This window comes from Bombyx mori, chromosome 1, assembly GCF_030269925.1.
Source record: "Bombyx mori chromosome 1, ASM3026992v2".
Classification (NCBI taxonomy): Eukaryota; Metazoa; Arthropoda; class Insecta; order Lepidoptera; family Bombycidae; genus Bombyx; species Bombyx mori.
In genome coordinates, this window is record NC_085107.1 from 3,116,229 (window position 1) to 3,131,192 (window position 14,964).

General features: G+C 41.3%; 1 protein-coding gene and 2 non-coding genes across 4 annotated transcripts in view; all 3 read left to right on the forward strand.

Moving 5' to 3' along the window:
* The window catches only part of LOC101743425 (calpain-C), an 82,741-nt gene that overhangs the window by 48,081 nt on the left and 19,696 nt on the right, over positions 1–14,964 (forward strand). The gene's annotated exons all lie outside the window — the stretch shown is intronic.
* TRNAD-GUC (transfer RNA aspartic acid (anticodon GUC)) lies at positions 10,750–10,822 on the forward strand. The gene has a single exon. It is a non-coding gene; the product is annotated as a tRNA-Asp (tRNA).
* TRNAD-GUC (transfer RNA aspartic acid (anticodon GUC)) lies at positions 12,058–12,130 on the forward strand. Its single transcript has one exon. It is a non-coding gene; the product is annotated as a tRNA-Asp (tRNA).

Below are 14,964 nucleotides of genomic sequence, written 5' to 3' on the forward strand. Positions count from 1 at the left end.
CCTTTCAATATCTGCATCATCTTTAAGGTGCTCAGTTACAATATGGCCAAGGTATTTGAACTCAGTAACCCTCTTCAGTGGAGTACCTCCGAGCGTCACTGGTGGCACATAACTCGGTTTTGTCTTTGCTGCCTTAAAGACGAGCAGTTCACTTTTTTTAACATTATAGCGGAGCCCGTGAGATTCCGCGTACCTCTCACAGATGGACAACAACCGCCGGAGAGCACCGATCGATGGGCTCAACAGCACCATGTCGTCAGCGTAACTGATGCTGTTCACACAGTGACCATCAATCGAGCAGCCGACACGTGCCTCACCGAGTGCCTCGATCAACTCATTAATATACAGGTTGAAAAGCGCCGGTGAGGTTAAGCCCCCCTGCCTCACCCCGCATTCCAACCTGTACTCCTCCGAAAGTGTGTTTGACCATCTTACCTGATTGGTCTGATACTCGTACCAATGGGAGAACAAGTCCACGTAAGGTCCCGGTACGCCCGTCTGCCTCAACTTACCCCACAACAAGTCGTACCTGACTAGGTCGAAAGCCTTCGAAAGATCGAGAAACACTGCATAAACAGGCGTATTCTTCTCCGTGTAGTATCCCACCACATGCTTTAGCGACAGGATTGCACACTCGGTAGATAACATCGGTCTAAAACCGAACTGAGCATCACTTAATTTAAGATGATCACTCACCTGCCGCTCGAGCACTGCATCGAGTACCTTAGCAGTTATGGTTGCCAGGGAGATCGGCCGATAGTTGTTACGATCCGATACGTCGCCTGTTTTATTTTTTAAAATCGGGACAACGACCGTTCTCATTAACGCCCCGGGCAGATACGAATGTCTGATACAGAAGGTATATAAGAGCGCTAGCAATCTAGGTAAATGCGGACCGGCGTGTTGAAAGTGCTCAATGCTGAGGTGGTCATGACCGGGAGACTTACCCTTAGTCATATTCATTATAATTTTAGTTATTTCCTTCGTTGTTATCCGAGGTGGTACTTGCGAGGGTCGACTCGGGTCCACCACCCCAGCATCAGCACCTCTACTTAACTGACCGGGTGATTGTACCCTGAAATGGTTCCTAAACAGATTAGCAATCCTCACAGGCTCACACTCGCCATCAATGCTCACCGGGATACCAGCTTTTGGACTCAATCTCCTTGTTTGTTTCCAGAAACCTCGGAAGTCTTTTTGTTCGTGTTTTGTGGCAAGAATATTCATTTTTATTTGTTCCTGATGGTTTTGACAAAATTTAAGCTGTTTTTTGAATATTTTTCTCGATTCCACCATATCCCTATACACAGTTCCTTTCCGAGGTTTCCCGTTCCACACCCAGCAAAGAAAAGTTTGTCTAGCCACCCGGTGAGCACTGCGGACGTGCTTGTTCCACCCAATCAATGGTCGAATACCCCTATGGGTTATTTCACACTTATTACTAAAATTATCATAACAGTTAATAGAGGCTTCAGTTAAAACATTAATAATACACATATAAAAATTATTTATAACAGATTGATGATTCACATTAGTACACATTTTATCACAACATTTGTTCAATTCTAGAGGAAAATCTATTAATTTCAATTTATCATTACAATATTTAAAATACATATCAATTTGACATATCAATCATCAAAAAGCTTTCGACTTAGTCGAAACGTGGGCTTCTCCGGAGAGTCCGAAATCCTTACAGCTTATACAAGTTTATACCGCTACAATTACAAGCCATATCTAAAACCAGCAGACAAACTCGATTGAACTTCGCAGAGAGGAGCGACTGTGCGTGCTACTTTTCATGATATGTGGCGCTGAAACGTGGACATTGATCGAAGGTCTGGTCCGTAAGTTCAAAGTCGCTCAGCTGTGGAAAGGTGTATGTTCCGAGTTCCTTTGATGGATTGAATCAGAAATGAGAAGATCCTTCGAAGAACCAAAGTAATCGACATAGTTCTAAAGATTATCAAGCTGAAGTGGCAATGGGCCGGACACACATGTCGCAGAACTGATGGCCCGTGGAGCAGATGCATTCTGAACTGTGGACCACGTACCTGTAAGCGCAGGGTTGGGCGTCCTCCTGCTAGTGGACCGATGACTTGTGGTGATATGCGGCAAAATACTGGATACGGAAAGCGGAGGACCGTTCATTGTGGCAGACTATGGCAGAGGCCTACATCCAACAGTGGCGAGATACAAACTGATTGATGATATCCAAAGACGATTGGGTCTCATATTGAAATGTGATGCATGAATTTTACCCATCCTGCCCATGGGAGCTATTCTCCTTTTCCTGCAGTGATCCTAAAGTTTTTTTTTTTTTTATTGCCTTTGTAGGCAGACGGGCATACGGCCCACCTGATGGTGAGTGGTTACCGTCGCCCATGGACTTCAGCAATGCCAGGGGCAGAGCCAAGCCGCTGCCTACCGCTCAATACTCTCCATAAGCCTCGTTTGAAGAAGGACATGTCATAGCGCTCGGGAAACACCGTGGAGGGGAGCTCATTCCATAGCCGGATGGTACGTGGCAAAAAAGACTTCTGGAAACGCACTGTGGATGACCGCAGTGGCTCCAGGTAGTATGGATGAACTCTACTCCGGTGGCGGGCGGTGCGATGGTAAAAACGAGATGCTGGTATCATCTCGAACAATTCCTCAGAGCACTCCCCATGGAACATACGGTACAAAATACAGAGGGAACCGAAGTCCCTCCGCAAACCCAGAGGCTCCAAACGATCCGAGAGAATGGGATTATCGACAATCCGAACGGCCCTCCTCTGTATGGAGTCAAATGGAAGAAGCTGGTATTTGGGAGCCCCGGCCCAGAGATGGGAGCAGTACTCCATGCGAGGCCGGACTTGTGCTTTATAAAGCAAAAGTCTTTGTCCAGGCGTGAAGTACCGCTTCGCTCTGTTGAGGACTCCCAGCATTTTGGACGCCAACTTGGCTTTGCCTTCCAAATGACTCCGAAACTGGACATCGCTCGAAATGTCGACCCCAAGTATCCCGATACTCTCGGAAGGTTGCAGGGATATTCCTTGGAACTGCGGCGCCATGACAAAGGGGTCCTTCTTCGCAGTGAACGCGCAAACTTGTGTCTTTATCGGGTTGAATTGAACCAAGTTCAATTCACCCCATTCGGAGACTCGCCCCAGAGAGTTCTCCACTTCAGACACAAGTTTTGATCGTCTCTCTTGCACCACGCTCCGAGAGAGACTCTGATGGCCTATATATCGCGCATCCCCCGTGCTATCATCTGCATAGCAATGCATGCCATCAATAGACAGCATGTCATTGATATACAGGATGAAAAGCGTGGGGGAGAGCACCGAACCTTGTGGAACGCCAGCGTTAATGGTCATGGTATCAGAACAGTCACCGTCTACAACGACCGTGATGCTCCGCCCATCCAAAAAGCTAGCGATCCACTTGCAGAGACCCTCGGGGATTCCGTAAGATGGTAACTTCGATAGAAGTGCCCTATGCCCAGACCCTGTCGAAGGCCTTCGCGATATCAAGGTTCACAGCAAGAGCCTCGCCCTTGCTCTCCAAGGCTTCAGCCCACCTGTGAGTAAGGTATACAAGAAGATCGCCAGCTGAGCGACCGTGACGGAAACCGTACTGTCGGTCACTGATCAGCTGGCGATCTTCAAGATACTTCAGGAGTTGTGTATAATTCGCTCCATCACCTTGGAAAGCAAGGAAGTTATCGCGATAGGCCTGTAGCTCGATGGGTCCGACCGGTCACCCTTCTTGGGGATAGGGTGGACGTGGGCGGTCTTCCATGAAGACGGAACCCTGTTAGTGCAATAAGAGAGGCGATACAAACGCGTTAGCGCAGGTGTCAGCTCAGGGGCGCACGTTTTCAAAACCACGGTGGGGATGCCGTCTGGCACTCGACTTATGGACATCCAGGAGTCGGAGCTCCCGCCTGACTGCACACTGTGTGAAGCAGATATCCGGCAGGGAGCTATCACACCGGGGGATGTTCGGTGGTGTGGCACCTCCGTCGTCCACAGTCGAGTTCGAGGCGAAGAGTTTGACCAGAAGGTCAGCCTTCTCTTTCGCACTATGGGCCAGATTGTCATCGGACTTGCGCAGTGGTGGGAGACTAGACCTGCAGAAGTTTCCTTCTGCAGCTTTGGCGAGCGACCAAAAAGCACAGCTCCCAGAGGGATAGCTCTTCAGTCGCTCGCCAATTCTAGCAACGTGCTCCGATTTCGCCCTGGCAATAACCTTCTTGTAGGACCTGGAAGCGGCGTTATATTTCCGCCTTTCCCCTGAGATGTTAGGATCCCGACGTCTCCTGGCATTATCCCATGCCACGTATGCGGACCGCTTGAGGTGTGCAGCATCCCTGCTGGCATTGTTATACCAGGGTCTGCTGCGACCCCCAACGGGCACTTCAGAGGAGGGAATAAACAATTCCATCCCCTGGAGCACCACGTCTTTAAGACGGTCCGCACAGACGTCAGGATCAGCAGAGGAAAAGCAGAACCGCCCCCATGGGTAGGATGCGTAAAATTCACGCAATCCATCCCAATCTGCTGACATATACCGCCAAACTCTTCGATACCTGGTCGTCGTTCGACGATCAGGATGAGAGAGTGGTACGGCAGCACGAATAAGGCAGTGATCAGACGATCCAAGCGGAGCGTCGACCACCACGCTGTATCCGGCCGGATCTGTGGTCAGCAGAAGGTCCAACAAAGAAGGCTCGTGCCCCTCGATATCTGGGACACGGGTGGGCTGTGTCACCAGCTGGGAGAAGCCGTAGGCCAAGGCGAAATCGTAGGCAGTCCGACCCGGGAGGTCAATGGTTCTGGACCCCAACCACTCTTGGTGGTGAGCGTTAAAGTCTCCAAGAACCACCACCTCCGCAGATGGGTACTGCTCAAGCACGCGGTTAGTCCCCTCTTGCACATGCTCAAACAGAACTGAACCTGCATCACTGCTGTGGGACCTGTACAGGCACGCGTAGATTCGGCTACGGCCCCCGTGATCTACGCGCAGCCACAAGAGGGACAGGTCCCGTTGTTCGAGGCCCCGAAGACGGCGACAACAGACATCAGCCCTGACGAATACGCACACCCCGGCTTTACGCAGGAAGTTGTGCTCCAATACGTAGCCGGGGTATTCAAGGTATGAGGTATCATCCGGAGCAGATATCTGCGTCTCCGTTAAAAAAAGCAGGACAGGCTGCGCCGTCTCAAGGTGGTGGTGTACGGCGTCAAGGTTGCTATGTAGGCCCCTGACATTGCTGAAATCCACATTAAATGTGTAATGGGGGACCGCCTGTGAAACCCTTTTCTTTTTTTTTTGCGAAACCCTTTTCTTTTTTTTTGTGCGGACCGACTTAAAGATGTGGTTCAGGAAATTTAATTGTATCATTCCTTATTATGAGATTTCTGTGAGTGTCACACAACAGATTCCGGTATATTACAACCTGTAGGGATGCTGCATGTTTCAAATGATCCGCATGAAATGATAAGAGGAGATGTGGGGATTCTAAGGTCTCTGATAAAAGAAGTTTAACACCTCTTCCAGGGCCCATAAAAGGTAGACAAAATCGGATTATTTGCCAGAAATAATAAGTGACTAAAGAGCTCCCTTTGGGAGTTTGATTAAATATTGTATTTGATCAATTGTCATCTAAGATTCGTATCACACAGTTTACGGTCAGGTGGTTGCTTCAACTCCTCTTCCTTACGTCCATAAGTTGAGCGGGTCTGATTGCATCCCGCAGTGGTTTTCAGAATATGCGTTTCGGGATTGAGACCTGTGCTAATATGTTAATTTTAATTCGGTTACCGCGCCAACAGGGCTCCATCTTCTTGGAAGACCGCCCATGTTCACATTATTCCCAAGAACAGTGATTGGTCGGTCACCTCAAGTTACTACCGCGATAATATTCTTCTTTCTAATGTAGACCGAAAAATACTGTTACGCGCTGGGGTTCGAGATAAATAAAATTTCACCAAAGTACAACTTAATAACTGTATTCAACACTTAAAACACTTCACAAACACTTTAAAACTCTCAATTCGCTTGTTCCGCTTCGCTTAAGTCATAGTGCAGTTTTTATTTTCGGGCAGGGGCCGAACGTCATACGAGCGAGACGAGTACTCCTGCTAAATTCATACCCCAGGGCCACAATCAACTTGTCATCCTAGCCTCTAAGCAACAGACATACTTGATATTCCACAGTATGGTGTCCAAGACGGACCCTTTGCATACCTTGAAGAACTCCATACAAAACGGGGAAACGATTGAAACGCCCCAGCGTATCTGATACACGACCGATGAGACTTTTGCCGTATATTAGGACGGGGTGTAAAGGAGCAGCTCCTGACCGTACGCTGCATCGCTACGTTAGTATTGACCCTACAGCTCACTCAGTTTCTCGCCGGATCTTCTCAGTGGGTCGCGTTTCCGATTCGGCGAAGCACTGCTCTTGTGCACCAGTGTTAGCAACACATCCGGTTTGAGCTCCGTGAGCTCACCTACACGTCAAGGAAAAGCTGATATAGGCTCTCAAGGCTATCAGCATAGCTAGGGAAGAATGAAGAAATTGCCCCATACAACATGAAGCGAATATTTCTTAATATGAACCTCCAAACAGCCTAAATTAAAGGCTAGGAAGGTTACAAAAACTCGTATTTACTATAATCTTTCCGATTACTCTTTAATATGACCCAGCGAAAACTCGAAATAAAGCTTAGAATAAAATATTTCGTCGTTATCATTTAAATAAAGCCCGAGACATTTCAATAGCGCGATTCACAAATTGGTCAGCGCCACCTGTTGATGCATAAAAGAGTTCGAAAATCATAAAACCATTTTATATACTTTGTAAAGATCTGATTACACCAATTGAAGTTATTTCCTTTATCAAATATATTATTTATTACAAGCAATTTTTTTTATAATTTGTTCGTTTTATTTAATTTTAATTTCATAATTTGTATTATATTCTAAGCACATTATCGTGTCCACGGTATATTAAGGTTTTAATAGGTTAATAGAAATATACAAGAATCCATTAGATCAATTTAAATATATAAAAAGAAGTCAGCAATAATGCAATCTTTCGAACTCTTCGTCATAAAAATTCAACTTACGTCCAATATTGAATGCATTCCAAACGATTGGATCCTTACCATTAGTATTTTTCAATTAAGTAGTGGAAATTTTGTGAAACTGATGATCTACATGTCACGAAATGCAGCAGTGAAGCTGTTTCTTTAGTTTTATGTATGTTGGGGTGGCAGTGATCACTTGCTATCAGAAAAGCAGATTTTTCGTTTGCCTATAAGAAAAAACATTTGGAAATAAATGAAAGTTGAAAAAGTTCACCCCCCCCGGCCAGGGAATCGAACCCGGATCCTCCCATTCTCAACACGAATGGACGTACTATCCATTATACTACCGAGGGACATTCCTATGAACTAAAATTTTCGATGTTTATCTCCGAATTATGTAACGCAGGTAGTACAGAAAATTATAACTTAATTCGTAAACAATAAAGCTCCTAGTATTCTGAACTCCTACAGTAAAATCGGATCAATACTGGGTGGGATTCAAGAGCTGTAGCTTGGTCAGTTCCAGCTCCATCTAGCTTCATCTAGTTCAACTTCTAGCACATTCTGCGAATTTGGTCAAGCCAACAGGGTACAACACCAGTTTTCTCAGCTTCTTCAAAGATGGTGGTACTAACCTACAGTATGTAACAAAAAAGATATTATTTCCCCACAAAATTTATAGCTTATCGAAACCTCAGTTAATTATGAGAAAAAGTTATTATTATATACATTGAATATTTTATTACATAGCAGTAAAAAAGCTCACAATGATAAAGTCCCGATCGAGAAACGTCCGAGAAAAATACGAACTTGTCTTTTCTAATTTGGAACGAAAATAACAAAACGTTTAGGCAATATAGCATGTCCAGAATACTTTAATCATGTACGCCATATTGTGGATGTACTTAAATATCGATAAAAAAAATCTCCTTGGCGGGGAATTTAAGCCCAGTCTCTTGTGTGACAGGCGAATATATTCACCACTATACTAACAAGGATCACACTTGATTCAACATATTTTTCGTTTTAGCATTGGTGTACAATATAATTTTTAATCTATAGGACGCGATTATTTCTATGGTATCATCTTAAACGGGAACTTGAAATACTAGCTTCTAGATTTTTTTATGGGGCGTCGATGGGCAAATGAACTTTCACGGTTCACCTGATGATGCAGAGCGGCTACCAAAGCTCACTTGAATGGCAACGAGTATGGCGTTGAGATATTAAATCCAAGTCTAAGCTACAAAAGCCATTAAATAAATCTTATTTCAATCATCTATACTATCTATACTAATATTATAAAGAGGAAAGATTTGTTTGTTTGTTTGTTTCGAATAGGCTCCGAAACTACTGGACCGATTTGAAAAATTATTTTTCCATTAGAAGCCGACATTGTCCATGATGAACATAGGCTATTTTTTTTAAATTTTTTTTTTTTTTTTGTTTCATGTGTGTTTTAATGTTTCCGAAGCGAAGCGAGGGCGGGTCGCTAGTTATTGATAAGATTAGGCTAAGTTCATGTGACCGCGTGGTACCGCGCGGAACTACTTACCGCGCGGTGCAAGTTCAATTCTAAACTGTGTTTATTGTTCACATAACGGCGCGGTTAGCTGCGACCCGCGCGCAGTTTGGGTTTCAAATAATTTTCAACGCAATCATATAAAAAATAAAAAAGATGAAACTGACATCCTTAAAGTAGTTACAAGAAATTCTTCGTGCAGTCTCAGGTCGGGATATAAAGTTACAAAAAGGCTTGAAGAAAGTCTTTCACTTAATATAGGATGCCCCAGTATCGTCTTTGTCTTCTTCTCTGACGTCTCAGTTTTCGGTATAAAATCGATAAGCAATTTGCCTCTTCCATCAACCAGAGTGTTGCGCGTACATATTTTGTCGCGTGAATGCTTCCACCGGGCGGTCATATGAACGTAGCCTTAACGTCTAATATAGTTCTTTTTTTTTTTTTTGGTCTGGTGGAAATCGCCGGATTTCGCCCTCCACTGGGGATGGAGGGCGGGGCATGTCAGAGTCGAACTGACTAAAACCTCCTATCGCTCAACAACCAATGTCCAAACCTCGCATGAGATAGAACTCATGAAAAGGCAAAGGGGGGAAAGGAAGTACTTAGTGCGGAGCACTTCTCTCCCATCACCAGCCCTCTCGGTCGCAGGCTATCCGAAGCCCGCCTAGATGGCGTCGGATAGAATGATTTATCCTACGGAATACCCCGCTGGGCCAGAACCAGCGTTGGTCAAGGATAGCCGGTCTTCCATCACCCGAATGCTCTTGCGTAAAACGCGTGCAAAGCATGTGTACGTTATCTTCTTAGGCCCCCCTCGTTGGTCCCCAGACCGACAGGTGAGGGGGACCCGAAACACTTAGAGGACCAGGGCTTGGGCGAGATCGGCCACCCTGGCCCCCGCTCGACGGCGGCGGGATTTTGCGTCTCACACGCGCCCCGCCGCCTCCTTCTGCGAGATAGTGCACTCGCAGAAGTCGAGCATCGCCTTCCATGACTCGTCGTCGCCGAGCATCGATGCCACAACACTCGGCAACGTCAAGTCGTTTCCTAAACGTCTAATGTGATAAGTGCTAATTAGTTGACTAACATAGTTCGAAAAAATCATTAAATACTTATCGGTATTTTACAAAGGAGGCTTTGACTTGAAAAATTTACAACGAGAAAAGCCCTACCTACTTTGTGGTAAATAAGGATGTATTAAAAGTAATGGTGGAAACTTCGGTTAAAAAAGAGGTCTTCCCAGCGGGGGCTCGAACCCCGGTCTCTCACGTGACAGGCGAGCATACTGACCCACTGTACTACCGAGGATTGTACTGAAATATATTAAAGTCAGGATCACTTGAATCTAGATTTCGATCATTTTCAATTACAAAATGCACCTGCTACAATAATGCAGTACAGTATTATTCAAAAAATATAGTCTACAATGCCATAGCGCTGAACTGCAGATAGTGACGGGAAAAGCTTGTTCTATAGCCCCATCTAGCTTATAATTAATGTATATGATTCTCAGAGCGGTTTCGCTGAGGTTTGAAAACAAAACAAATGATTTTATCCGATTCCGCCTAAATGGGGCTTACACAAAGTCCTGATTTATTTTGCTCCACTATAGCCTTAAGGAGATCAGAAATTTTGTGTGTTTCTTTTTTGATGCTGACACAGATGTAGCCTTCTTTTTGGCCCATAGTCTATATCTAGTAAATCTAGTAAATCCGAATAAAGAGGAAATCTTGTCTGGCATTGAATAAAACAAAAACGATTAACCTAGTTTATTAGCTCATTAATAAGTATCGACTTATAGAAATATACACAAAACACATAACTCTCTGATCTCCGTAGGTTTATAATGGAGAAAAATAAATCAAGACTTTGTGTCAGCACCATCTGTTCGAAGTCGGATAAAATAGTTTGTTTTGTTCTCAACTCTCAGCGAAACCTCTATGAGAAAGTCATACATTAATTACAAGCTAGATGGAGCTATAGAACAACCTAACCCTGTTACTACCTGCAGCTGAGCGCTATGCCATTGTAAACTTTATTTTCTGAACAATACTGTGCTGCCTTATTGCAGCAGGTGCAGTTTGTAATTGAAAATGATCGAAATCTAGATTTATGGAATCCTGACTTTAATGTATTTCAGTACAATCCTCGGTAGTACAGTGGGTCAGTATGCTCGCCTGTCACGCGAGAGACCGGGGTTCGAGCCCCCGCCGAGGAGATCTCTTTTTTCAATACGTTTTTATTAGCATGACCTGTACCTTATCTATCCATTTAATGGGATCTTTCAACTTATTATGTTGCAACTTTAAAATGTGTTTAAATTAAATATTTGCACACGAATCAAGGACTAATGAATGACGTTACAATAATTATGTGATTTTGGCCTAATATCATGATTGAGATCGCCAAGTTACTTTGTTTTGTTTTTATTACGACATGTTATTTTGGCGGATTTTCTTAATTTTTAAACAATTTTAGTTTATTTTTATGGTTTTTTATATGTACTTCAAAGAACGCATCGTGAGATATAATTAATAATGCGATCTAAAAAACAAATGAATATCCTTCAAAATTGTGCATAGACCTGCATTTTTTCTCTAAAGAGATTGCCGGATCTAGGATTATGTTTCGTAGGTGGAACAAATTATAAGTCATTTTAACTTAAATGTGATCATATCACAGTTACTGAAGGTCAAAAAATACGTTTACAACCACCGATTACAAAATGGTCCACTGAAGAAAACCATCCAAATACATTTAGCCGGCTATCATTTTTAAAAGGTCAGAAGTTGAATTGGAATCTGTCCCGAATTCGAAGATATGTTTTAGAGATAAAACTGAAGACGCGATAGGTGTAAAAATTACTTTCATCAATATTTTAATATAATTAAAAATGAAATCAACTGACCCACATAATCGTTGGTCTTTAGTGGGTATTGATAAAATGCTTAGATTCAATTTACTTGGTACAAAATGATATTGGATTACTTTAGTGTTAAATTTTATGTGATCTGGAACCCTGTATTTTACTATTAATTTTACTGTGCATGGTTTTTTTGAACTCATTTTATAAATATAATTAATTGAATGCCCTCGCTGACGGACTAGATTTATTTCCCGTTTTGATATATATCATAATAATATTATACAGAAAGGAGACTATATTTTGTGTCAGCACCATCTATTTAGATTTGAGTAAAGCAATTCGTTTCTAAATCCTGACAGAACTTTCTCGCATAGCTGAGCTAAAATTTTCCAAATGCAAGCTAGATGGAGCTGACTTACAGGACAATCTTACCTTTTTACTTACTAGCTGCAGCTGGGCACTGAGCGATTGTCAACCTTATTCTCTAGAGGGTACTATACTGCATTAATGCAGCAGGTGCATTTTGTAATTGAAAATGACCGAAATCTAGATTCAACTAATCCTGACTTTAATATATTTCAGTACAATCCTCGGTAGTACAGTGGGTCAGTATGCTCGCCTGTCACGTGAGAGACCGGGGTTCGATCCCCCGCCGAGGAGATCTCTTTTATGTTTGGTTTTGTAACTTTAATTCTGTTGTCCTTTATTATTTAATTAACTGTTAAAATACTATGTATTTACATATCATTATTTTTCGAAATGGGAAACATTTCATCAAAGTAAAGGCCAAGTACCTGATATTTGCTTCACAGAACCACACCAGCGTCTTGTAATACATATTTTAGGTTCGAACTATTTAACAATAGATTACGCTGAATATTTTAATTTTGTTTTCTAGACTAGTAGGACCCGTGGCCAACTCTCTGCAAAGCGCCTATTCTATTGAATATACTAATTACTAAATATATATGTGAGTAATAATTGAATATGCAATGTCGAAAAGGGCACATCTCTGAAAATGTAAAATGTTCAGGAAATGAAAAAAAAACTGATTATTTTCTAAAGCAGTGTAAAATTAAAAATATTAACTTTTGAGATATATTTTAGTGTTAATTAGCGATTGAAAATTACTGGAATTATTATAAAATGGGTGTAGGTAAGCCTCAAAACTACATGTATATGAAAAAATGTATTTGACAAAATATGCGACATGTGCCCTTTTTGAAATTGCATATTCAATTATAGTAGTAATAAAGGCGTTCTCCTGAATTCACTTAGCTTAGGATCTAATTCGAGCTTGTATCTAAATTCATAAAGATTTTTCTTTTCAATTTTACTTATTACATTTGTGTCTTGTTGTCTTTTATTCTAGACATATTGTTGAGAAAAAACTATTTGCAAAACAATTTACTGATAACAACAAGGGCTGTGACTGTTTCTAAATAAAACAAAATACATTTTAGTCAGTTACAATAGGAAGGATTCAACAAAAATGCATACTTTAAAAAAAATATATATTAAACAATCATTCGATTATCTCCACTAGGTTTATGATTATTTTTTAATAAAGTTTAATGGTAAATGCATATATTCATATTTAATCAAAACGTAACATCACACTCGTAGCGAGGAAACGAATCTCGTTTTTCCAGTGAATGTATAACAGTATACTATTCTATTTCATCGAGGACTGTCCGTCCATATTCGGTGAGAATGTTGATACTATTGTACATCAGTCGACAAGGAAATAAACTAGTATTGCATAATTGTTAAAAAAATCCAAACATATTCTGAACAAATTTAAACATTATTAAATTGTTATCATTAATTAACCTGTGTTTTGAATTACCCAAAAGAAAATGTAAAATAATATTATGTAATGTGTATGTATGTAACTGTGTGTTCATTAAAGTTACATCAGGTATGAAATGTAATAATAAAGTTACAATGAAGATTAAATAAGAACTACCATAAGTGAGACAGTCGTAGCTTCTACAATGTTGTCTTTGAATGTTGATCAAACAAAACTAAAGATTTAATAGCATTCGAATATATAAAAAATACAAATCATATCGCTTTACTACCACTGCTCAAATTTGCAAGAAAAAAGCCTCGCTTGCGGGGAATCGAACCCCGGTCTCTTGCGTGACAGGCGAGTATACTCACCACTATACTACCGAGGATTCTATTTATGACATTGAAACACTCCATTGCAAATTGTGCAGACAATCTGAAAATGTATAGTCGATTATTACATAATAAGCCTTCGCAAAAGCATGGAGTCGTGATTGTGTGTGTCCTTCATGTGGAAACTTTCATTCGTATCTCTGATGCAAGCGTGATGATTACTGAGATTCCGGTACACATTAAAATGGGGCAAAATAATATTTGGATGATAAACTATTACGTACATTAAAATATACTAAGCAACTAAAAATATTTACAATAGTCCTATGTGTGCATAAATACATACAATACATATAAACGACTTAAAAAAATATTAAAAGTAGGTACTGACTTTGTATCCATTTAAGCCGGCTAACCACAGAACGTTTGTTTTACGGCTAAATAGGCGAAATATCACAAGCCCCGGACAGCTTTACAACTAGTTCTATTACGCATCATTTGGCTCATTATGTAGTAAATATGTCATAGCTACAAAACGACGAGTGTCTAATAAAAAATACAATTATGCTCTCTCACGAAAATTGGGAACATGTTACACAAATCTGTTTTATATGGCTATAGAAGTAAATCACCGGTCAAAAATGTTTTATTATGAAAAACCTTTAGCTTAATGACCAGTGGTGTGTATATTAACGCCAGAACAAGCTAGCGAGGTGCTAAGTGGCTATCACAGCCCAAAAGAATTGTCCATGAACCGTGTGCTTGTCTGCAAAGGTAATTTAAAAAAAAAACATTATCACGTTCAGATCTCTTGATAAATCTAAGTATGGTTCAATCATTAAGTATATTTTATAATGAAACGTGATTTATTTTCAAAGAATCTTAAATTCATACATAGGTAAAAGATTTCCTTTTATTTGGGTGGATACACTGTGCCATTGTCTGAAGTAAATCATAGAACTTCAATGGTACTGTCCTATAAGTTTTCCCAGACAAACCAATAACGAAATGACGTTTTGCGTTAACTACACCTGACCGTCTAGGACTTAAAAAAACTTTCAAATCTCGTCGTAGCACTCGCGTAGACAACGAGCAGTTACGCATATCCGTAGCATCCCTATGAAAATCGCGATACCCCATGAAAATTTAACAACGATGTTTCTTCATTTTGTATTTATGATCTGTTTTTATAAACTAAAAACGGAATACATTTCCAATAGAACGCAGCGTAATGTGGGAGTAATATAATGGCGTAAGATTTCGACTGAAGATTATTTATTGCAAAACGTACAGCTTTAGTAGGTGATCTTATATTATTGAAATTTCGTCTTTTACTTTCAGATACTTGACATTCAACGTTGCTTATC